The 27,425-nt window shown below is 35.2% G+C and overlaps 1 protein-coding gene across 2 annotated transcripts in view; it reads left to right on the top strand.

Annotated features, from left to right (window-relative positions):
- Positions 1-27,425, top strand: part of LOC112043568 (putative phospholipase B-like lamina ancestor) — a 46,345-nt gene that overhangs the window by 1,575 nt on the left and 17,345 nt on the right. For both annotated transcript variants that reach the window (XM_024079046.2, XM_024079042.2), the window contains exon 2: positions 9,888-9,999. The gene's annotated coding sequence lies outside the window, so the exon portion shown is untranslated. The remainder of the gene's footprint in view (positions 1-9,887; positions 10,000-27,425) is intronic.

The following is a 27,425-nucleotide window of genomic DNA, read 5'->3' as shown; positions in this document are numbered from 1 at the left end:
ACGTTTTAAGTAGGTAGTGTAGTTTCTTAGTGTCCGCCTCCCTGTACCAGCTAAACGGTTTTATGGATACGTGAAAAAATGGAAGTAGGATATTTAATGAAAGTACGGAAAATATATATAACGGATAGGCAGCAATAGCTATTTAAAGTCGACCAACTTAAAAAACATAATTGGAATCGCAAAATTGTATACCAATCCCGTTGTTAATTAAATAGATAATAGGGGTTTAAAGTGCTAATTTAATCTACGGAATCCTGTTCTGTGAGTGGCCTGATACGCACTTGGCCGGTCTCCTATTATTCCCATTCTTGTGACCCCACCAATCGCCGGTTCTGCTAATTATGATGTGCCCCGCCCATTGCCACTTCAGCTTCGCGACTCGTTAAGCTATGTCGGTCATATTGGTTCCTCTGCGGATCTCCTCATTTATAATTCGATCACGCAGAGATTATCCGAGCATAGCTCGTTCCATCACCGGCAGTGTGTATCTGGGCCTTCGTTGAGGCCCATAGTTAGTGACCTTACCATAACAATGAATTCCAAAATGTCATCAAAAAAAATTGTCAACATATATAACAATAAACGTTGAATTGTAGCCTCTGTAAATAATCGCGTACCAAAACTGGTAGTCCACCTTGAATTTATGTTAATGGAATTCTATCACATAGTACTGAGGCCAATTTTCATGTTACTGTAAGTACCTACGACCTACGTACCCTAATTATCGATTTTATGACGACTTGAGAACGATAAATTGAGATATTATATAGACGACAATATAGTCACGCACAAATCGTACAATGTTAAGTACATCCTAATTCATAACTTAATTTACACCTCAGACAAAATACATATGGACGTGTAAGTTAAGTCGTATCGCACCCAAACGAGAATGGCAAGATTGCATGTACCTTGGGACTAGCAGATAGAAGTAGCGTACTTAATGGACACTTATTAAAAGTTGTTTATCATGATTTAACTAAGAAAAAGCAAATGGTAAGCAGTCTTTAAAAGCAGGGAGAAAAAAGACATACCTTAAAATTAGTAGGTACCCTATCTATACATAAATGTGAAAAACACCGCCGATGACATACAACTGCGCGCTGGCTTCATAAAAACTACAAGGCGTTTCAGTCGTAGGCAACAAGTAGTTTTTTGTTAATAAAATACACATTTTTTTTCTTTTGATTCCCGTTCTGTAAAATCTAAATATATTGTTTATAAGCATCTTATAAAGTAATAGTTTTAATTAAAACAAAGGTATGAGTGTACGACACTTCAAAGTGTGACTCCCACTTTCGCCAACCTCCTTTACCAACAAAATTGTCTGCCGTTTTTTGAGGGGGACGAGGTAAAGTTACACATCGACAATATTTAACACAAATAAAAATATTTTGTGTCCTTACATTACATAGAACTTTAAATATGATTGCTGTTATGGCTGAATAATCGATTATTTTTAAATATTGTTTTTATTACTTGATGTATTTAAGTTACAAATACTTAGAAATGAAACGTAACTTCGTCATTAATTAGTTGTTTTTATGGCGTTCAACGACACAAATCGGCATTTTTAGGGAGCTCTTTACACGGCGAAAACGATTACAACAATGGAACATCGATTGTATAGAAACAGTTTTTATAAACGCGTTAGATCATTGATCTTATACTTTGACAGAAAGTAACGTCTAGCTAGGCAGGTCTTTATACAATGTATTTAGAGATCTACAATAATGTTATGAAGAGGAAAGCTTTGTTTTTTTGTATGTAACCATGTAATAGCCTCAAAACTACTGGACCCATTTCAAAAATACTTTCACCAATAGAAAGCTTCAATATCAGGGATAATCTTAATTCTGTATTTTATCCGCTTATTTCCACGAAAATGTGAACTTCGTGAGTGAAACCGCGAGGTCGTGCTAGTATCTGAATATATAAATGCGAAAGATTTTTTTCATTCATCACGAAAATCGCTAGACGTACAAAGATGAAAATTGGCAGGGAGGTAGTTTATAGACAGTAGAGGTCCACTAAGAACGAATTTTGCGAGAGGGCCGGATTAAGGAGTCCGTCCGCTAGTATATTATGTTATGATATAAATGCGAATGTGAGTTTATTACGATTTTGCGAGTACCTATGGTTTTCATAGTGTTTTATGGCATCGTTATCTATTGCTTAACCATGTGATTGATAACACTGGTTTGTTAGTTCAATGGTGTAAGCATAAACTACTTACGTGTACCTATCTATGGAAAATTAATTAATATTCAAAGACCACGCATTCGGTGGTTTGAGCCTATGAACATATTTTTCAAAAATTCATGAAATATGAAAATAAATAAAACCTATTGGGTGTTTAAAAAGATAAAGGACTTTAATGATTGCTTTACAATTAGAAAAAAAATGCTCAAAGAGAAGTAGGTACCTGTAGTCGAATTGAGAACATTTTAAGAAGGTTAACTGCGATAAAAGGGGTTTTAAGTAATTTCAGAGGCAATTTCGCAATTATCGAGTAACGTTTATAAAAACGTGTTTTGAAAATTACCATCAGACCAGAAATATGATTTATTACAACCACAAAATTCAAAACGATATGAGTAATAGGTTTTACAGAAAACTAACTTGATTCCGCTTAATTTAGCTATTTACAGCGCCATAAGATCTAAGAATGTATTTTGTAAAATATTAGATGAAAGTGGTTTTGCAAGCAATGTTTGCTTTAATACGATTTTGCATACGCTAAGCATGTTCATAAGTTGATTTTTTGTATGTGTAAAAATATGTAAAAGTCGCTAGCAAACTTAATAAATAAATAAATAAATAAATAAATAAATGTAATATAGGTCTTGAATTTTTTAACACAAAGCAAATGAAACGATGTATATATTTTTTAACATCTTGAAAGTTCAGACTACTAAATATAAATATAAACGAGTAGGTTTCGGTTTAATTAAACTACAAAGCTACTAATCTGCACTATGGTAAAAATAAAAATATCCTTTGCATGCTCTTCAACAACCTGAAATATAGTTAAGGCTTAACAAAAATATTTTTAGTATGACCTTAGAAAAACAGTCGTAAATAATTAAGTTAACAAAGGAAAAAAGTATTGAAGTTAAAGATATCCTATCCACCTAATCAAAATTCCCAGCATAGCATTGTTTGATGTGTTTGTTTGAACTTAAGACTAATTAAAGCGACCAATTACCCGTCTCGGTTTAAAAATACAAACAATAGCTCCTAAAGTGTCTAGTTCCGGTAACTTAACGGTTATTATTATCCCTCTTTTAGATTTTTTTTAGACACCAGGGGCGTGTACTGCATAGCAATATATTAGTTCTGACTTCTGCTTACTGTGTACTCTTCATAAAAAGCATAAGAAAAAATTGTTCACCTAAATTAAAAAAGTTATCTTAAAAGCTCGATTTTTTGTTTGTTAAATTTTTGCGCATTGCGTTTGGATACGAGGTCTAAAAAGCTTACCCTGGGTCAAAGCCCTGTGCACGTCATTGCTTGTGATCATCAAACAGTGGAAACTATCATAGAAACTTCCAAAACGTATCATCATCATTATCAACCAATATTCCACCACGCTGGCCCAATGCGAATTGGCAGACTTCACACACGCAGAGAATTAAGAGAATTCTCTGATATACAGGTTTCCTCACGATGTTCCTTCACCGTTTGAAATACGCGATTTTTTTTAAATGCACACAACTGAAAAGTTGGAGTGCATACCCCGGATTCGAACCCACACCCTTCGGAATCGGAGGCAGAGGTCCACTGGGTTATCACGGCTCCGTACGTACGTACGTATTGTAGGCAATAGTAGGTATAAAATTATCATTGACTGTAGGTATACCAATTATATGCAGTTGATACCATATGAGTCGTCCATGGAATTTCTTATTCGTCATAGTTATGGAAAACTGTGATTCATCAAAATATTTTAGGAATGCTATCTAAGCTGATAAGATATTCGTACAATAGCGCAGACATATTATCACTTCCGTGGCAAAAACGAAATATTTACCTATAGTATGCAGTTGGGCAAAAATATAAAATAAAAATAACCAAAGATCAAAATTACTGGCAGACATTAGTAATGTTACAAAATACATCACAGTATATAAGGTAATTAATTAATTAATACTGTGATATAGTCTCTGGCACAAGATTCTATGACATTACTACACGATTCTGTGACATTATTACAAGACTCCGCGCCACGAAAGAAGTCCCGTGGCTAAAACTTGAACTAAAATTGACAGCGCCTTACACAAATGACATTACCAAAATGACGATGAGCGCCAATAAGATATTAGCGCCGCGTCTACGGAACTTGTATCGTGGTGCGGAGTATACATGATATTTTTAGAAGAAGAAGAAGAAATACTTTATTGCACACAAAAATACAATTATATAAAAACATTAACAATAATAATTTAAACCTAGCATGCAAAGGCGGCCTTATTACTATAAGTAATCTCTACCAGGCAACCCCTGACGAGAGAACGTGCAAAGAAAGAGCAGGAAGGTGCAATACATTGTAATTATATGTATATATAAATAATTAATTATATAGGTATTGGTACATACATTATTAAATTTACATATATATACTACACTAAATAAATATATAATATATATTACTTATATATGTATAACAATAAAATGAATATAAATAAATACTTCGAAAAATAAAATTTTAATTCAACGACAAATAATGTTGTTTCAAGCGAAACCTAAAAATGGCAAGTGAATTACTCGCACGGACAAAAGACGGCAAATTATTCCACATTTTGACAGCCTCAGAAGTAAAAGACTTGCTATAAAACTGTCTTAGAACAAGGTAGGACCAAAATATATATTATATAGTAGATTGTTATACAAGGGGCTAAAAAGACCCATAATATACGAGGTATTTTTAGGGCCCGAAACGATGGCGAGGGCCGCCTGAATAGAAACCGAGTTTATAATGGGTTTAGCCCCACGTGTTACACTCTGTTTTTAATTAAATAAAAAAAATAAACACATTCCACAGACAAGAACGCTGCATTTCATTCCAATTTAAAGTTTTTTATTTATTTTTCAAAACAATCAGGGCCTTACCTATAATGATTCTATTTTCGAATAAAACCTCCTCCGTTTTATAGTAGGCTAGTACTTGGCTAGTACTCGTAACACACAAGAATTAAAAAAACAAAATTACTTTAGCCCCTAGAGGCTAATATGCTTGTTTAGCCCCGCTTTGGAGTGGTAATATGACAGTGTTTTTGAGCAAGAGTAGTGAAAAGTATATTTTTATATAGGTATACGGATACTTCGTATCGCAGACGGAACAGTATGATTTCTACGCCACGCGATAGGCGTTTTCACTGTGTTTATCAGTCAAGCGACAAGGTAATGAGATAATCCGGACGCATATGGCACGCTTTCATGCGGTTATCATTAATCATATACAACTATACCTATCTGATGTCAGAAAACGTAAAAACAGATACTAAAGACAGATTTTGATGCTTTGTTTTATAAAAACCAACTGGTAGAACCTTCGTATGAAGCCCTAGTTAGCGATCATGTCTCAGATCCATAGGTTAACACTGGTAACAGACTGTCCAAAACTTTCGGCACTGAGCCATTTTAGATTAGATGATAAGATAAAACAGCTACCTCGAAAAAAATACGCGTCGATTAGAACCTCCTCCATTTCTTAAAGTCGTTTAAAAAGGTCTGTTTGACTGTATACAATTTTTATTAACTGTCTTGGGTTTATTCACACTTTCACAGATTAATCAATATTATACAGATGGAGCGTACGGAACACGACGGTGTCGGACCCGCCACAAATACAAAATTCAAAAATTGTCGAGTCAGTACGAACGAACCTTCGCATCAGTAATTTTCAATATTATTCAAGAATAATGGCTTATGTTTTTAAATGTTTTAAAAAATTTTCTCAAAAACTAAAGAAATAAGATGGACTGTTTTTTATTGTATAATATTGATAATTATATTAATTTACGTAATTGTTGTAAGTGTTAAATTTTAATTAATTATGAAAAAGTTTGTACCTATATGCGGATGTCAAGGAGACGCGTGACTTTTGACGCGCGTTTTATTTTTATTTAAAAACAAGTTTTTTTTAACCGACTTCAAAAAAACGAGGAGTTTATCAATTTGTCTGTATCTTTTTTTTAATAAAGGAAATTGGCATGTTTTAATAAAAATAATGTATGCATCTCTTTGGCATTATTTTTATGCACCTCATATGCTCTAACGAATATTCTAATGAATAATACCTACCTAATGAATATTGATCGTTGATTATGCATGCATAATAAAGCGTCTGAAAGAAATTAGAAATCAATATATTATGTTGTAGAAGAAATAAGCGCGCAAATTGACTGAAAATGGCTATATTTATACTACCTTAAGAACAAAGATTAATCGCTATTCTTCATCTCAGTCGAGACACAAGATGCAGACATTTTTATTTTCTATCCCATATTAAAACAATAGGAGTATGAAATACATATTAATATTTGAAATGAGTCTGACTTTGTTAAAAATAGCAGAATTTACATTAATTTTATACCAATTGCGCTAATTGGTGTAGCTAGCCACATTATGTTAATTATTATACATATGGTGCTCGTATGTAGCGACAATCACTCATAGATCACGTGACGAAAGCGACAAGTTTGAATGATATGATTTATTTAAAACCAGTTTTTCTGTAGTAGTTTTATCTTCGTGAGTAAATTCCAAGACTTGTTAATATCTAAGACTAATTTTACCTACCATTTGAGTTGAACTGACTTCCATGAAAACCAATAACAATACGTACATATTACACTGTTATTTTTCCTTGTATTCAAGTTGAATAGTAATCATTAATATCAATATAGAATGTAATCATTATAGAATGAGGCCTGTAGAGGCGCGACTTTTGCCATTCTAATATAAAAGCTGTTAGTTTGTCCGTTGTTGTATTGTATGTTAGTTTGAGTGTTTATTTGTCTGCCTATGCTGCTATCATAGGTATGTAACCATAAAGTTTGGATTATGGTTGCTTGCCTCATGATTCAAATCCGAACAGGCCACGGAACCATCGAGGATTTTAGGATTCAAAGAAAAATGCCCAATGCCCATCCCCAGCCACCTTAACCACCCGGCAGCTTACTTTATTTAAAAAAAACCTGATAGATAATTCTACTATGATAATGAAAATATTTCTTTATTTTTACATTTTTTATACTGCATAAAAAAGTTTACTACAACTTCTTACGACTTTTTTTTATTCATCTTTAATTTGTCCCCAATGGATAGGCAAAGACCATACAGCCTGAGTTTTACGACATTTTTTTGAAGACATTGATTTTCGCTTGTTGCTATCAGAAAAAAAATATTACTTTTTCAATTAAACTTCAAATGTAACTTCGACGCTTTGGTACCAACACCGAACTTTTTAAGCAAGATGAGTAATAAAAAAATATTTTTTGTTCAAGAAACACAACTGGTCATAAACCTAAATCGCTGGGCTGAACGTCTTTGCCGGTTGCGTGGTAACTAGCCACGGCCGAAGTCTCCCACCAACCAAGATTATAAGGGATTTATATGGGATTATAAGGGATACGTTCTTGGGTGACAAAATAAATACCAAATATATAAAGAAAAAACAATTAATTGAAGTTATTGATTAACTATTATCTTTAGTCTTAGGCATTTTTAAAAGCTTCTAAGTGATTTTAAGCAGTGGCATTCTTAAACCATCCATTCGCAATTTCGGCAATAGGTATTTACAAGTTAAAGTTTAAATTTGCAGAATTTACGTCAGTTTCGTCGGTCAGATCCGCAAATAACGAAATATTTAGCCGCGAATATAGGAATTGGGATGCAATTTTTTAATCCGCGAATAGTGAAAACGTCAATAAATGAAGCGTGAATAAGAAGCTTTTACTGTATTGGAGTGGGTATTCCATGGTTTCAGAGTATTGCCCAACATTTCTAAAGGTTTCTGTAGTTAGTCATAAGCATGCATATGCTGCAAGAGTCACGTGGTCGGTCCGTGCAGTGAACACTGAGCAGACGCATTCAAATGATAGCAACGTGATAAGCACGTCAAATTCGGTGCTAGTGTACTTGTCTCGTACTCGTATTGTACTCGTAATGCCGACCGCACATCATCTATACTAATATTATAAAGCTGAAGAGTTTGTTTGTTTGCTTGAACGCGCTAATCCCAGGAACTACTGGTCTTATTTGAAAAATTCTTTCAGTGTTATATAGCCCATTTATCGAGGAAGGCTGTAGGCTACACAGTATCCCCACTAAGGGAACAGGAACCACGCGGATAAAACTTGGAGTCACCTAGTGATAAATGTAAGGGCCTGAAGCCACGTCGACTCTCTATAAACAATCACAAACGCTTCGAAAAGTAAAAAATTTATAAGAATGACATTCGTTATTGATAGGTCACGTGATCAAGTTAACCCTCCACCAGGAGGGTCGCCAATCCAGCATTTTGGAACTCCAAGGTCCATCGGCTATTCGGACTATGTGCGCCGCCCATTGCCACTTCAGCTTCGCAACTCGTTGTGCTATGTCGGTGACTTTGGTTCTTCTGCGGATCTCATTTCATTTTCACATTTCTGATTCGATCACGCAGAGATACTCCTAGCATAGTTCGTTCCATCGCCCGCTGTGTGACTGTGAGCCTTCTTATGAGGCCCATAGTTAGCGACTAAGTCTCGGAACCATAGGTCAGGTGTTGCCAGCAACACGCACAGTTCGAAGACATTTGTTTTCGTCCGAAATTCCTCAGTGCCTGAAGACAAAAGTTTTCCACAAGACTAGATCTGAACTAATTTAGAAATTAACTAACCCTTGCTGGAAATCGAACCCAGGACTTTTCTGTTGAGAACCAAAGCTCTACGAACTACGCCAGAGAGGTCCTCAAATGGTGCCAGCACCAACTCGAATTCCATTGAATCAAATTTAGTTCTGAACCGATTTTGTATAATTTGTCTATAATTATATTGCATACCCGTGCACGTCACTGATTATAAGCAGTGTGTGTTTTGGCGAGCGTGAAATATTTCTGACAGAAAAACTGTAATATGCGGCTAGCTTAAAGAAGCGACCACCTCGAAGGGCCCGCGCCGCTAATCGTTCAACTTATCTCGCAAGCTGATTCTTTGCAGACGGTGACCATAAGCAATCTACGTTTAATGAGGTTAATAAAGTGGTTAGGTTTCAGGTGAAGATTGCGATGTCTGCTACAGGGGCGTAGCTACCGCCGTATCAGCCGTATCCATGATATGGGGCCCCCGGACTACAGGGGCCCCTTACGTGAAAAAAATTAGTAAAATGTTATCTACAATCTCACTCTCAAAAATTCATAGTAATACTAAGTTACTAAGTAAAAAATGGTAAAAAATAAAAACACGTTCACTGTTAATACCCAAGTTTTTTAACGCCTAAAAAATTTAGAACTCAGAGCTATGTTCTCGTATTTGAAAATTTTATTTTCTATATAAAAAATATCTAGACTATAGAAACAATACGAGTAAAATTCGGTAAAACAATTAGCCGTTGATCCACATAACATTGGTTTTTTTAATCAACTAACTACTAACTACTAACGGACGCCCGCGACTTCGCCACCACCCTTAAACCTGTCGATCGTGTAACGTAAACGCGAAATTCTAAGAAATTGAAACAGCGTCATCTAGTGGCACTACTGCACAATTGTTTCAATTCCATATAAATTCGCGTTTACGTTTACGCCATCGACACAGTATGAAAACATTGAAAACTCCCACTCGGAAATGAAAACATTGTGAACGTCAACTGTGCCTAAATATGTTTTTCGTTGTTTACAGATCAGTAGCGGTCTAAACAGAGTCTATCGACCAACCAGACCGCTGTCGCCAGGTCTATCCCGATGGGTTGAGAACGCCGACATTCTGTGTTTGTGGGCACACCACTGACGCTGTAAGTACCATCTTTTTATTCAATGACACGTGAGCTCTTGACTGCAATCCCACCAGGTCTGACACATGGCACGTCGATTCTCTTTCTACAATCGCAAACGTTTTGAAAATTAATAAATTCATGGGTATGACATTCGTCATCCACACGTCACGTGATGAAGTTTTCCATCGCATCTGTCATTACATCGATTCTCTCTCTACGATCGCTAACGCTTCGAAAATTAAGTAAATATTTTATGGGATTAACATTCGTCACGTGATTAAGTTATCCATCGGATCTGTCATTACCATACATTTTTTAGTTTTCGAAGCGTTAGCGTTTGTAGATAGAGAATCGACGTGCCACATGGCTACAGGCCGTGATAACCCTAATGGTAGGTGTCTATGCACAACATAACAGCGAAGGTATCCTACAATACACTGTGCTGTGCCCGTTAAACAGAGGCGGCGCCTGTATATCCGAATGCGGAGACCATAATTAGTTAAAACCGTTTTTTTTAATATGGGGAATTCTCATGAATTCCTATTCAAAATTAACCATAACGATCTTAATGAACGAAAAGACGTCGATCCATTGTTGCATGACGGGCAGCCAAAAGAAATACCTACTAAATCACATAATTTTAATAAGGTTATTTAAGTTTAAACATATTTCAGTTCGTACGTATAAAAACATATAAAAAATTATTTAATGGCTGCTGTAATGTATGGTTTGGTTACACCTTTTTTTTTATTTAAAAGATTATAGTTCCCGTAGAGCGAAAGTCACCAAGTCGCTATTTTGCGTTTATAAGTGTCATTAAAATCAACAGTTTGTTTTCTTTAATATCTGACAAACCATCATTTTTGTAACTGCCGTAATTTTTGTTTTATTAAATGTGCAAAGTAAGTATGTCAAACCTTTGGAACCTTGTGTGTAATGGTTGAATTAATTAAGTTTATTATTATTATACACTAAAATTAAATAAATTAAAATTTACATAAATAACTAAATGCAACACAATAAAGCGATAACTAACTAACTCGAGTATTTTATTTTATTGCGAATATAACTTGATATATTGCATTAAAATAGTTTTATTATAGGAAATAATAGTTAAAACATACACATTTCGTAAGTATATCAGTCAGTTCAAAATTAACTAAACCAGTGTTTTTTTACTTAAAAAAGAGTGAAATGTCCGTAACTTTGGTCTAACTCACAACTTAGTCAGTGATATTATAGAGAATACCCATTTATAAATATATTTTTACTTTTCTCTTAACCTTTTTTAGTTTTATATTTGCTTGAATTAAAAAAAAACACTGTTTAAATTTAGGCTATGTACAATGTACATAAAGATTTTTAATATCAAAAAAGGTATGGATATTTAAATTTTTTAAAACTTTGAACGCTCATATTTCGCAAAACACTGATTTTCGAGTTATTGACTTTTCGCTCTACGGGGACGTATTAAGTTATTTTTTAATATTGTACATTTTTCATAATGACACGTTTTAAAACAGGTGCTTACATAATATCAATAGTAGGTAGGTAGGTAGCAATTTGTAGTTCCAGTACCTAATAATTGAGCCCACCAATTAAGGTTAATTTGACTAAACCAGTGACCAAAATTGATTAACCAAAACTGTTAATTTCTGAAGCGATTTGTGTTTTACAATGCAGGCTGATAATATTCGATCCGTAAATTGTCACCTGAGTCTATGTATGTTTATATTTTTGTAGCAAATTGTTACTTATTCTGTATTGTATCTATGATATGGCTTATTCTTTCTTAATATTCACGCCACCTAGTTTCCCACGATGTATTATTTTTTAAGTGTTCAGTGTTGAGCTAATTATTATTATTAAATGACAAAGATCCAGGGGTCATCGAACCCCGGTGGGGTTCCGCTCACCGATGGGGGCATTCACTGCATACATGCATACTCAAGTGCATTCACCTATGCAACTTTTTAATCCTTTGCATTGACTATGAATGGCTTCGACTATGAAAAAGTCCGTATTTAAAGCTCGTAGGATTGCCCATACTTGAATACTTCCTATAAACATACCAATTGTATAAATGTATGTTTTTAAACCAAGTGTTTATAGACACGTAGGTTGGTTTTAGTGCAATTTTTACCTACTTAAACAATCAGTATGCCTAGCACGCGATGTAGCCCCAGTCCCAACTCTTTCGTCCCAACAAAACGAAAGAGATAGCAATATTTTCGCTACCATTGGTCGACATTTGTATCTATCTTAAAGAGATACGTGGTTTAGTCACGTGAAGCAAACGAAATTTAGTAGAAATAATCTTGTTAGATTATTATCAAAAAACATTCAGTTTTTGCTCAGGTTTTAAATCGTATACCGAGATAATTAGTAGTATATCAAACTCAGCTCACAAAACCCATCAGTCCAAATGTCTTTCTACTCGCAAAAAAAAAACGCTCCGTGTGGCCAAGTTCTTTAAACTTCGGGCTTGATTGACCTGCTTTGCTAGCTCCCAGTGTATTACTACAGCCCCAATACAGCAAATAAATATTCAGAAAAATGTGTGCTAAGTTACGAAGCGGCTTGACGCCGCTTTGTGTTTCGACCCTTACTCTAAAAGAAGATACAAAAGCCGAAGGGGATAAATGTATTCGGACTGGTGAATTCCCTTCCATTCTTTTATTTTTAGCTTATGAATTGCTCATTTTACAACATTATAATATAACACGAGGTTTATCTTTGAAATAACAAGGGAACGGATTTTTAAATAAAATGTTGGCGCCTGGAAATGAAGGTAGATTGTGTTTTGTCGTTACTTAACCTGCGATAGACGTGGATTAGATATTATTACACACAGATTAAAGAATAATAGGCAGATAAAGCGCACGGAAGACGACGATGTCGTAGCCGTTTCAAATACAGAATTAAAAAATAATACATTCTTGAGTCAGTACGACACGAAGCGTCGCATCATTATTTTCAATAATATTCAAGAAAAATGGTGTCTTAAGTTTTTAAAATATTTTAAAAACTGTTCACAAAAACTAAAGAAATAAGATTATTGATTATTATATTAATTTACGTAATTGTTGTTAGTGTTCAATTATTTTGAAATACAAATTAAGAAAAAAGTTCGAGACGCGTGATTCTTTTTTTTATGATTTTCACCGGCTTCACCATCGTCGTCAGTCGTCATCAACCCATATACCTCACTGCTGTTCTCGAGTCTCCTCTCAGAATGAGAGGGGTAAGGCCAATTGTCCACCACACTGGCCCAGTGCGGTTTGGCAGACTTCACACACGCAGAGAATTAAGATACGGGCTTCACCATGCTAAAGACTAATTCTGGATATTCTTTATTCTGTGTATTTACATTTAAAAAGATTAATTTTACGATCCCATGGTACAATATAAACAAAAATGTATATTCGCAAACATACCTAATAGGGAAAACCGCATTAGGAGAATCCCATCCATTTACAACAAACTTCTGATCTTTGCACTTGATTTTATCAACATCTATACTTATAATAAATCTGTAGAGAGGTCAATTCTGTACATGAAATATATTTCCAAAATAACTATCAGGGCCAGATACTGATGCCAAAAATGCAATCAGTAAAATTTTTGTCTGTCTGTCTGTCTGTCTGTATGTTCTTTATAGAAACAAAAACTACTGGACGGATTTTAACGAAACTTGATACAATTATTCAACATACTTCTGGGCAGGTTATAGTATACTTTTCATTACGCTACCATAAATAGGAGCAGAGCAGTGAAGAGAAATGTTGAGAAAACGGGAGAAGTTACTCAATTTTTTAAGATTCCGTCGCGTGTACAGCCTTAATTTTTAAAGCTACATAGAAATCATGTATGACGGAAATGTTCTCCTTAAAATTATCTATAAACTCACAATAACACGTGTAACTCCCGATAGCTTAGCAGTTATGTTTATAACACTCATCACTTATCCCTAATAAGAAAGTTAACATTATTACCTATTCAATAAAAAAAGAATCATAAAAATCGGTAAAGAAACACCAAAGTTATACATGAAATACGCTAAGCCATCGCGCGTGAATACTAATTCATGCTTTAAGGATTATTTTTGTGTAACGGTTGCCGCGCTCGACGCGACTCGCGGTGGGAGGAATAAATAAAGAAGTGCAGCCTTAATGAGTAGGGTAGGGGTAGGGTAGGGATAAGGTAGGGGTAGTGTAGGGTAGGTGTAGGGCAGGGGTAGGGTAGGGGTAGGGGTATTGTAGTGGTAGGGTAGGGGTAGGGTTGGGATAGGGTAAGGTAGGGGTAGGGTAAGGTAGGGGTAGGGTAGAGGTAGGTTAGGGTAGGGTAGGATAGGGGTAGTTGAAAGTTTACAACGACTTTCACGCGGACGAAGTCGCGGGCGTCCGCTAGTTTTAAATAAAGGTTATATTCAAAAAATATTCCACATTCCTTTGTTGTCTTTTTTCATTGCGGCTAAAGTATCAGAATGTATCCGCATAAAAATCTTGCTCGCCTCGTATAGATCGCGTCGCGAGCTTTAAATAATTCCTTAGTTTGAAAATTTTAATAGTTTATATCAATCAATTTGAACATCTAGTTATTTAATTTACTTGTTTATTTATACAAGGAAATCTCGCGACAAGCTTATATCATGTATTTAATGTAATGACTTTAAAAGTAGGTAAGAAAAAGTAAAGTGAAAATTAATTTTTTCGTTTTATCGCATTCTAATAAAAGCTTGTTTTTAAAAAGATTTTTACTTTCATTTTTTTTTACTTTTTTATTTGATACCTATATTTTAGTAGAACTAAAAATAATTATTCCGCCATCTTAGATATGCCGCCATATTGGATTTAAACTGACGTCACTTTATTTTTCGAATTATTCTTAGCAATCCCCTTCATTTGATACCTATATTGTAGTAGTGCTTAAAAAACAATTAATCCGCTATCCTAAATACGCCGCCATGTTGAATTTAGAATAACGTCACAAAGTTAACCATGCATTGTCAACCAAACAAAATTTCAGCACAATTGGTTAAAGATATCTGCTTTAAAATTAAGTTGTCTACATATACATTGCAAGTTAAAGAAAAGTTTTTAAAACGCATTGTTATATTTTTGAGAATATGTTACTTTTACCAAATCTATGTCAATCTTTAAAGACAACTAAAAAGGAATGTCGGTATGTCTACCTGAGCCCTTCTACGAACTGTTCTGCCTTTTACGAGACCGTTAAAAATAACTGATACGTTTTTTATCCTAAATTTTAGTGAATGGGGTATTTCACACTTCTATTTTAGATTACTAAAAAAAAAACAGTCACTCAACATATTAACAATTTAAAGAATACTAGAATGAGATTAGTAACTGTACTGTAGGCAACTAATAAAATGATCCAATAAATCAAAAAAGTCTGAAGTTTTCAACTGTTTTCAAATTGCTTTCTACACTTTTTTTTTAGTTTTTTTTGATGTAGTCGGGTTTTTTATTTTATTAATTGTTTTTAACGGCCTTCTAGAGGAGGATGGAGAATAGTCCCACCACTCTGCTTCATTGCGGGTTGGCGGGCTTAAGGTGGTTAGGAATGTTTTTTTTATATTTTTTTGCTGAAATCACAAAGTACATCAAGCTAAAACCTAAGCATTCATTCCATTTACACGTCATTACAACGTAAAATGCACTTTGCATTTAAGTGTTTGCTTGGCGAATACAGCTAGTAGGTACCTCAAGAATAAACAGATTAGCATTATTTACTCTAAACACAAAGATTACATTAGAACTACGAGTTACGTACAACTACAAACGCCATTGGCTTATTTGACGTAGGTAATATATACTCAGAGGCACAATTATCCGCCCACGTTAATATGACGCGAGTATATTTAAGTGGGCGGATAATAGTGCCTCTGAGTATATTATATAACTAGCCCGCAACTTTCTTATTGTGAAATTTAATATTTCACAAATCCCGCGGGAACCATAGATTTTTTCCGTGTAGCCTACCTATATGTTGCACAATAACCTCCTCTATCTACTAGTGAAAGACACGTTTAATCGTTCCCGAGATTAGCCCGGAGAAACAGACAGACAGACAGACAAAAAAAGCTTGATTGTGTTTTAGTATTGTGTTAATAATATAAGTATATATAGGCTATAGGCACTTGAAAAAACACAGTTATATTGAAGTCACATCAGACAGCCTCGTCTGCCTTATTGACGTCCTCCGTTACGCTGTGGTATGCGCGGCGGATTTACATGAGGTCCTGGATTCGATCCCCGGCTGGGTTGATTAAGGTTTTCTTAATAGGTCCAGATCTGGCTGGTGGGAGGCTCGGTCATGGTCGTGGCACGTACAAACGTGAACGTGAAAGAGGTGTGGATTTTCATCCTCCTCTTAACAAGTTAGCCAGCTCGTACCATTTTGTATGGGGCGTTTTTCAGGGATCCGCGGCAGCGCCGCAAATCTGACCCTTTAAATCCCTTAAAGTAATGATCGCAGATACCCTGTTACTTTTACAAAATTGCTTTACTATTAACATACTCCTAATTTATATACAATTTAAAAAACTGTCATCATCCCTATTGTATTTATATGTATTGAATATCACGGTAAATACATCGTTTATTTCGCTGATACGAGCAAATATATACGCTTATGTAAATTTCCCATAACTAATGTTATGTGCATCGGCAGACGGCGCCAAAGCCATAAGCGCACATACTTAAAGTACTGGAGACTTATCTGCTTCTGAAATAACACCGCCTGCGCATATCATCGAGCCAGCAATCACTCAACTGGAATACACGATTTATGTTTTTGTTTGGCGTAAATATATTTGATTTTGCCTCGTTGGTTGTAGTTAGTCTATGTGGTTTCTGATCACGAAGTCCTGGCCTCGAGTCCTGAGTTAGGTTACGAAATACTGAACTTTACTTTCGTAGGCTTTCTTTACTTTACGTTAGAATAGGATAGACGACTCATATCAAATTTGATATAAACAACGCTTTATATTGTTTTTGATGTATTTCGTATATATATAACACTAGCGGACATCCGCGACTTCGTCCGCGTGGAATTTAATTTTTCACAAATCCCTCGGGAACCATAAATTTTTCCGGGATAAAAAGTAGCATATGTGTTAGTCCATGCTATAATATATCTCAATACCAAATTTCAGCTAATTCGGTTAAGTAGTCGAGGCGTGAAAGAGTAACAAACATTCATATCATTAAAATCATTAGTTTTCGCAAATCTCGGGAAACTATGGATTTTTTGGGATAAAAAGTAGTCTATGTGTTAATTCAGAGTAAAATCCATTTCCATTGCAAATATTAGCCAAATCGCTTCAGTAGTAGCGGCGTTAAAGAGTAACAAACATCCAAACATCCATACAAACTTTCGCGTTTATAATATTAGTAGGAAGTAGGATGGAATAAGGGTCCGAAATATATCGATACTAATTAATAAAAGTTTAGGATTTCTCGTAAAACTTAATTAAATAAAAACGTCAAAAAAACTGTCGTCCGTTTTGTGACGTCACAATATTACTTGATGTCGTTATCAACTCATATTCGGTTCACTGCTGAGCTCCTCTTCTCTGTATGAGAGGGGTTAGGCCAATAATCCACCACGCAGCCCCAATTTTGCCCAATTGGCAGACTTTACGGAATTAAGAAAATTCTCTGGTATGCAGATTTCCTCACTATGTTTTTCCTTACTGTTTGAGACGTGAGGACGTTAAAATATGTACTTAATATTAACTAATTAAATATATACTTACTATGTACATGTAATTACGAAATCACTTTCGGTGAAGGTCGTCTTATATTCGGATCCCAAACGTATCCCCTACTATTTGTAATGTTGTCATATGTATTAAAACTTTTATAAGTATGTTTAGGCCGGCCGCATACACTTAATTTCCGTATTCGTTTTCCTATTGCGTGATTCCTATTTGGAATTCCGTGATACTTTACGTTTTTCTTCATTTTCTCCCGTTCGATTAGGTATATGTGTGTCATTTAATGTATTTTATATTGATTTCATGCATTTGATTTTCCGAACAAGGAAAACGAATACGGAAAATGTAGGTATGAGGCTCGCCTTAGGCGTGCGTAATTATAATCTCTATTTAATGTTAACGCAGGCTTATTTTTATTTACACATTTGACGTCATTTGTGTGCTTACCGAATTTACCTGAATATCTGTTTTTATTTGAGTAGTCTCAATAATTATGTTGTTTTTAACAAAACATGAAACATTAACTAAAAAATCTGCTACGTTAAAAGAAAATCTGGGAAATATTAAATAATTTTTTGCAAAAATGTGATTTTACCATACGTTCAAGTTTCAAGAATTTGAGAAAACTGCAAGGTTTACAGACCCGGCTCTTCACCTTATTGAAAGCTAATTAAATTGTCTACAAATTATCGTTCGTAGGTTACGACGCCATTCAGGTCAAAAAATGGAAAACTTGGCTTAATTTCACAGTTTGATGATTCAGTAACCAATGGAACTATTATAGACCTAAGGTTGGTATATGCAAGGATTAGGAAATATAGTCTGAAAACAGAATCATAAACATAAAGTCGAAAAATTTCGCAAAAATTTAGTTTTGCCAATTTAGCGAAAGAGTGACCGAATACAGCCGGTCGGGTAGAATTTAAAAACGATATTTCTCTATAGGTACTCATTATTCAATGTATTTGATCAGGTCGTTTAAGTACATTCCCCCCAATTCAATGGAATAGCTACTTTTAACAGCAAAACAACAGGTGTACATTGACCTCTATGCTGATCTAGGTCTAACTTAACATATTCTAAGTTGTTGCATGGATTTTATAGTTTACGAGTTCAGATTATCTAAGTTCTGCAATAGTTTTTGAAGTGACAACTTCTTATGGGAGGGTACCGATTGGTAACGTAACGCGTTACGACGTTACTCTGTCTGGCTTCCCTTTCTTACACGCATACGGCATGACCTCAGCGGTGTTACCATGAGCAAGAATTTATTAAAAGGACATTCAATATGTTATTGCCCTCGAACTCTGGCCCTCATGATCTATTGCCAGGTATGTTAAGCATAGGACCAACGGGGCCTCTCATCATCATCAATAACAACCGGCTCACTGTTGAGTACGAGTCTCCTCTGAATGAGAGAGGTTAGGCTAATAGTCCACCACGTTGTCCTAATGCGGACTACATCACAGGTTTCCACCACCATGGTTTTCCTTCACCATTTGAGACACGTGATATTTAATTTCTTAAAATGCACATAATTTAGAAGTTGGAGGTGCATGCCCCGGACCGGATTCGAACCAACGCCCTCCTAATCGAAGGCAGGTCATACCCACTGGGCTATCAATGCTTCGGAGCGTTTCCATTTATACAAACTCCACTATTCCAGCACGTTAGTACGTTACACGTGATATTCAAAAATATACATTACCACAAGAACATCATCATAAAATTTATAAAACCAAATGTATGATCTGGCTCCAGACGTATTGATTTACTTCAGAACTGTTTACGCATCCGACGGACGTCCTTTGAAATTTCTTTTTGATATTTATATATATAACGTACTCGGAAAAATATAAAGTGCTTCCATGGATCGGCGCTGCGGGCGAGGTTTATTTGTAAACAAATTCACCAGGTAATTCTAACAGATTATGTTTAAATGCGTTATCGTTATATCTACTAGCTGACGCCACGCGGTTTCACCCGCGTGGTTCCCGTTCCCGTAGGAATACGGGGATAATATATAGCCTATAACATTCCTCGATAAATGTGCTATCTAACTGAAATATTTTTTCAAATCGTACCAGTAGTTCCTGAGCGCGTTCAACCAAACAAACTTTTCAGCTTTATAATATTAAGTATAGATATAAACTATAAGTGAGAGCCGTGATAGCCCATTGGATATCACCTCTGCCTCTTCGGAGGACGTAGGTTCGACTCCGGCCTGAGGCATGGACCTCCAACTTTTAGTTGTGTGCATTTATAAATTAAATATCACGTGTCTCAAATGGTGAAGGAAAACATCGTGAGGAAGCCTTGCATAACTGGATTTTCTCAATTCTCTACGTTTGTGAAGTCTGCCAATCCGCATTTGGCCAGCGTAGTGGACTATTGGCTAACCCCTCTCATCTTAAAATGCACACAACTGAAAAGTTAGAGGTGCATGTCCCGGTCCGGATTTGAACCCACACCCTCTGGGCTATCACGATTCCTATTGATAAATATAATTTGTAATAATTGAGGACTTATAAAGAACTTTCCAGCTCTATTTTACATATCGTCATTTTTCTTCTGACGAGATCGCTCTTGCAAATATGGATTTCCTTGTAATCTATATTTAGATAAAATCTTAGATAAAATATTTCACCCTTGATAATGAGATTCAAGTAGCGTTTAATTTCATCTCACACATTACCTTATCTGTAAGGCGAGCCACATCGAAATATAATTTTTGTTGTCGTAGTGGCAATTATGGAGAAGAAATAAAAAATATAAAATATACAAGAATAACATCTAAAGTTATCTAAGCTGCTGCTATCTACATTTTTAAGTATAAAGCTATCTGAAACAGACCGACTACAACAATTAATACTACGTTAACTCCAATTTTGGTAAAAATACTTTGTTATGTCAAATGTCTTAACATGAGGTTTTTTTTTGTATTGAAGAAAAAAATCGAATATTTCAATTTTATCAGTAGATTCAACGTGATGCTCGTTCAACAATAAATGCGGACAGACAGACAAAAACTATATTTTTTTGACCAGTATCGATTATAAAGCCCTGAAATTAAAAATTTCAAATTATATTCAATAGTCGTTTAATTGTCCTAGTACGCTACTTAATTGGTTTTCTTAATACTACCGATTACATCCAGCCTTAATGTGGTTTTATTTTTATCTATGAGTGTAATAGGAAGTTCGTAACCAGATATACGTCCTCGTTGCCATGGCGCCTCGCGAGGCTTCACAGGGACCGCGTCGGGTTGCACCTCGCACTCGAGCCAGTACATTTGCACTTTATCCGAGCCTAATAAAAACATTCTTCGTTCAACAAACAAACAAAACAGCTGGTTAGTAACAATTTTTGATGAACTTGTATCATTAACGAGGTCATCAAATTTTTTTACTAACCAGCTGTTTTTTAATTTTGCTTATTTAATAGTTACGAGTATATGTACCAGCTACATTGTCCTACAAATTGCGTGATACGTTATCTCCTTCCTACGCTCAGAATTTTTTATTACTTAGTTACTAAGTAATAAAAATTTCTGAGTAACCAAAATCAAGTATTTTCGAGAATATATCGAGCGTCTCATATATCGAGCGTCTCATTAAGATGAAGCTACTCATGGAAAACTAACTTGATAGTAATCAATTGTATAAACATGCTCCTCGGGTCCAGTAGGCTATTTCACTATCAATACTAATATTATAAAGCTGAAGAGTTTGTTTGTTTGTTTGATTGAACGCGCTAATCTCAGGAACTACTGGTCCCATTTAAAAAATTCTTTCAGTGTTAGATAGCCCATTTATCGAGGAAGGCTATAGGCTATATTTTATCCCTGTATTCCTACGGGAACGGGAACCACGCGGGTGAAACCGCGTGGCATCTACTAGTCAACTATTATATATTGTAGAAGCATAAATATTAATATTTGAACAGTACTAATATGTTTAAGTATTTCCTGCTACCGGCAATAACTATAAGTATAAAAACTTGTGATAAGTCACGTCGTGGACGTAATAAGTTCAGGGATTGTTTTGATTTTTCATCATAATAATACCAGTTGGTTGATTTTCCGCAAACTGTTTACCTATTCGTAGCGACGTTTGACCATGATTTCACTTTTTTTTCTGATTGTGTTATTTCTGTAAGCTCCAGAATGGGACATACCGACACTTTCTTTCTTATGGCAACTATAGATGGTCTAAGATGGGACATGCTTGCCTAGAAGATGCCTATTCCCTCTTATTTCATATATTAGATTCATTGACCTCTTAAAATAAAGGGACGCTCAATCATGTAGAAAACTTCACTTAAAAAACTGTCAATTTTTGCTTTATTTTACGTGTAATACTATTTTAAAACCAATGACGAAGTTGACGAACAACTAATACCAGTAGTTTTTTACGCGCCAAAGATTTTTTTTGTCACTCAACAGCTTTGTGTAATGCAGCTATGTGCAAGCCAGTTCGAAATTTAAATTAAACCTTTGATTACCTCTTCTTTGAGTAGAAGATCGTTCCATTTTTAAATTACACGAGAAATATGATTTTATACAGTTATTTATTAAAGAATTTCATACAACTATTGCCGGCCGCTGCTCAACCAATACAGCAAGATGGATTTATCTCGAAGAAGGTTGTCAAAATAATTCAAAATATTATTTGTCATATTACCTGTAGAGTTTTATCATTATAAAAGAAAAACTAGTGAAGCGAAATGTAATAAGTAAAAGAATACCGAATTGAGGGCACAATGCATGTTGCCTGTTTTGCTTATACATCAAATATACTTACATGTCAGCGTAAATAAAATTAAGTATTGTATGTAGGTATTCTCATCACAAAATATTGCATCATTTCCAAAAGGAAAAAGTTTTGCTAATGAAGCTAATGACTGGAAGATAATTTATTATTATTATAGGATTATTATTATTACAAAGATGCGTGTTTGGACTATTTTGCTCTTTTCCCTGTATTATCACTAATTTACAAAAACAAAATTGTTGTTTTAAAACACTGTTAAATGTATTAACAAACTCTGCTCCTTTTTTTTGATTGAAACATTTTTTTTGATTGTAAAATTATTATTTGTAAAACCGCATAAAAATCGTTCCATTATTTTATGAGTGAAGGGAATTAGAGAAGTAAACCTTTTAAAAAACCAAAAAAATATTTTTGTTAGTTTACACAAAGAGTCTGAATTTACCTCCTGAAGTCTGTGTTTTCTGCTTTTCACAACTGGTTGTAAAAAAAAAGACTTCAGGGGGAAAGTTCAGGGGGGAAGATTCAAAGTTGAGTATGAGATGATGCATTTCACTGATCATAGGCAAATATTGAGAAAATTTCCACTAATATTATAAAGAAGGATTATTTTTTGTAAGTTGTATGATACGAATTAACTCGAAAACTACTGGACCGAATTGAAATATTCTTTCACCAATAGAATGCTATATTATCAGAGAGTAACATATATGCTAAATTTTATCCACGTATTCCCACGGGAATAACTCAGCATAAATTTAGAATTTCCCTATTTTACATTAAACCCTTTTGTCAAATGTTAAGTGAATTTAAAAAAAATATCACGTGTCTCAAACGGGTAAACAAAAAACATCGTGAGGAAACCTGCATTCCTGAGAATTTTCTTAATTCTCTATGTCTGTCAATCCGCATTGGGTGGTGGACTATTAGCCTAACCCCTCACATTCTGAAAGTGACTCATGATCAACAATGAGCCGAATATGGGTTGTTAGTGATGATAAATGACATGACACCCTTAGATCCACAGGTGGATAGTAACAGGGTAGTTATTATTAGGCGATTGTTTCTTACACGTGTAAAGTCGTAGGTAGTGTACGGTTACACACAGCTACGGAAATGAGCTATATTAGAGCTAGTTCATACGTTAGGCTTGCTCTAGATCAGCCGTCTGATCGCCCTGGCTCGATACTCGCTGAAAAATTTAAATGAAGTGATAATGTGATTCGAGAATTAAAAAAAATAATCTTTTATTTTTTTATTATTTATAGGTTACCTATATTTATTATTTTACTTTTAGGAAATGTAGTGTGTTTTGGTTAGGTACTTAGTTAGTGCAGCCTGAAGGTAGGTATTTTTTTTAGTTGGTCGTAGGTTTGTAAAATTGTTGTTCTTTATTTTGAAAGAAATATTTTGGTCCACTTTAAATCTAAGCTAAGCTAATAAATTTTACTTTTATTATTGTGAAAACACGAAATCTGTATTTTAGGTGTTAATAGCTGTGAAAAGATCTTCGCTTACATACTTAAAAATACTTTCTACTCTTGGTTATTATTTTAACTTCTCGAGCCTTCTCCTATCTCGACGGTTATGTGATGGACTCAGATACGAGAGGTCGCGGGCTCGAACCTTACCCGGACTATTGGTCATACTCACTCTTAGAGTACGACCGCTCCGCAAAACACAGTATTTTCGCCTTGTTGGAAAGAATAACATAAAATTTAAATTTTCGAAAAACCCCCGAAGGTTATGAAATTATTAAATTACACTCTTGATCAATATTCTCTTTCAGTGAGCTTTCATTTGAGACTCGAGTATTTTTGGTTATTCGGTTATTCTTCCTCACTTTCAGAACTCTCCCCAGAACTTGTAAACGGCTCAACCGATTGTCATCAAACACGTTTCATACAAAACAAACTAAATTGGCATCGCTTCATCTGTGTATGGTGCCAAAGACAGACTGACAGACAGACAAGTCAAACTTATAGCACCTCTCTTTTTGTGTCGGGGGCTAAAAAGACAAATATTGGTCATGTTTCAAAATACGTTATGTTAATTATACGTACGTAATAATTTGACGCCTTCCGTGGCGCAGTGGTATGCACGCCGGATTTACAAGACGGAGGTCCTGGGTTCGATCCCGGCTGGGCCGATTGAGGTTTTCTTAATTGGTCCAGGTCTGGCTGGTAGGAAGCTTCGGCCGTGACTAGTTACCACCCTACCGGCAAAGACGTACCGCCAAGCGATTTAGCGTTCCGGTACGATGCCGTGTGGAAACCGAAAGGATTGTGGATTTTCATCCTCCTCCTAACAAGTTAGCCCGCTTCCATTTTAGATTCATCATCATCATCACTTACCATCAGGTGAGATTGTAGTCGAAGGCTAACTTGTACAGAATAAAAAAAAACGTAGATTATTCTTAACAAATAGGTACACTTACAATTAGAAAAGATTAAGCTGACACGGTGCACGATAATTGTGTATTAATAACTTTTCTTTATTATTATAATGTAGCAATTCATACGTGTTACAGACGATTTATTTGTAATTATAGAACAATTCAGATTTTTTGTTTATTGAGCAATATTAATTAACGCTTACCTGAAATTTCGCGTCATGAGTGATCATCACCATATCAGCAGATGGACGTCCACAGCAGGAATTAGGCCTTTTGTAGGGACTTCCAAACATCACGATCCTGAGCCACTTGCATCCAGCGAATCCCTGCGACTCGCTTGATGTCGTTAGTCCACCTGGTGGGGGGTCGAAATACACTGCGTTTTCTAGAGCGGGGTCGCCCATGCAATCTAATATGGAATCGCGCTTACATTGCATTTACCCTATACCCTTGAATCCTGACTGGTATAGTATATACGGCGTCGTACCGCAAAGATAGCTCGCTGGGGGATACCTACGTCTTTGCCAGTAGGGTTGTAAAACTAGCCACGACCGAAATCTTCTACCGTATCAGATCTGAGGCAATTTAACTGTCATTACCTGATATCTTACCGTGGCGATACCTCCCGATAAACGATATTCCTCCATGTACGGTTCCTGGCCATTTGAAAAGCTCTATAGAAGATACGGGTAGCCGTCTCTTTTATTTGACCTGATCATTGACCATCTACATCGTTGGATATGTAGCCCGTAGCCTATTCCTTCTACATTTCCGACCGACGACTGAATTTGGAAAACATAAAATGTCCAGTCAAGTAGATGGTCAATCTAGACTTTGCTATGGTTATTTGGTTCGATAACTCGTTATTTATCTATACTAATATTATTAAAAGGAAATTTGATTGTTTGTTTGCAGTGATTAAACTTTTTTTTATTTTTATTCTTTACAACCCTAAAGCCCTTGAACACAATCTCACCTGATGGTAAGTGATGATGTAATCTAAGATAGCGGGCTAACTTATTAGGAGTAGGAAGACAATCCACACCCTTTTTGGTTTCTACACGGCATCGTACCGAAACGCTAAATCGCTTGGCGATACGTCTTTGCCAGTAACTATCCACGACCGAAGCCTGCCACCAGACAAAACCGATTACTTAACCGATTTGAAAAATTCTTTCACTGTTGGGAAGCTATACTATCCCCGAGTGCTAAAGGCTATATTATATCCATGTATACCCACGGGAACGAGAATCAGGCGGGTGAAGTTATATAATAAAGTCAAACGAGTAACAAAAAAATCACAGCATAACATATTGTTCTATGACCATTCAATGTTAAAATTTCAATGGCTTTCATTTTCTGAAAGCAAACCAGTGACAAAATGCGAGATGTGAATTCGGAACCTGATTGTTTTAAACCAAACGTCACCAACTATGCCAAAATTCGTCTCATCATATGTACCTACGTAAGAGTACATATCTATAAAACTTTTGTTTGAAAGGCTAGTAAGTAATGATATTTAATTCCTGTTTTAGTTACATTTAATTGATAACAAGAGCAATCCTCCATAGTAGTATCTTTTGTTGATACTGTGATAGCAAACTACCGACGACTTTAGCAGTTAGTTGTATTCGCGAGGACAAACGAACATAACACTCGAACGATTGGAAATAAACGGAATAAACATTTACAAGTGCATCTGTGATTCATTGTTTGGAAAAAATTGTAAATTGGGAATCTTTTGTATTTTAACTTGAGTGTTCACAAGTGAGCTTAATTGAATAGCAAAGAAAAAATTTAAAGACATTTCAAAGTGTTGTTTCAGGAATTCAATATACCTAGCTAGGTACATTCTGTTTGAATTTAGGTAGGTGCACTATATCTTGTTTATTTTTATTTTTTTATGACAAATATTGAAAAGAAGCAGGCGTTACTTAGACCTCCTTCAGGAGCTCTGGTTTCGCGTCTTACAAAGACAAGACTGGAGTTGAAACCACACAAAATTACGCAATTAACTCATTACGCACTTCGCGCATTAACGATTTTCACGCAGCGCCATTTAATAGATTAATGATTAGTAATTATTAATTTAATTTGGTATTATCCGCAAAAAACTGAGGAACCTATGTAACTACGCCAGTAAACCCTCTATACACGTTTCACCCCGTAAGCGAAGTATTTTAAGGATATGTTGACCCTACAACATAACAAATACTCACAGACTTGACTTTCTAAAAGTCTACTTCAAATATAATATTTTGCTTTGATTATTTATTTACATTAATTATTTATGCTATATAAAGAAATCTGATAGATAAGAATGTTTGCCAAAACAAATGAGTCCAAACACGGATAGTTTACCTCGTGTAGATTAGAAGTACCTATGGCCACTTTAAGACTCCATTATCAACTAATCTATAGGGATTTACGAGAAAAATCTTGGAAGTTAAACTGAAACTACTTCCTGACATTTGAATGATTTGATATAGACCCGAATTTTATTGATACATTAGGAGTTTCGGTAACAATGCAATGA

This window comes from Bicyclus anynana, chromosome 14 (assembly GCF_947172395.1).
Source record: "Bicyclus anynana chromosome 14, ilBicAnyn1.1, whole genome shotgun sequence".
In the NCBI taxonomy this organism is placed as follows: domain Eukaryota; kingdom Metazoa; phylum Arthropoda; class Insecta; order Lepidoptera; family Nymphalidae; genus Bicyclus; species Bicyclus anynana.
The sequence above is the reverse complement of the archived record's forward strand: the minus strand, read 5'-3'. Positions and strand labels throughout refer to the sequence as shown.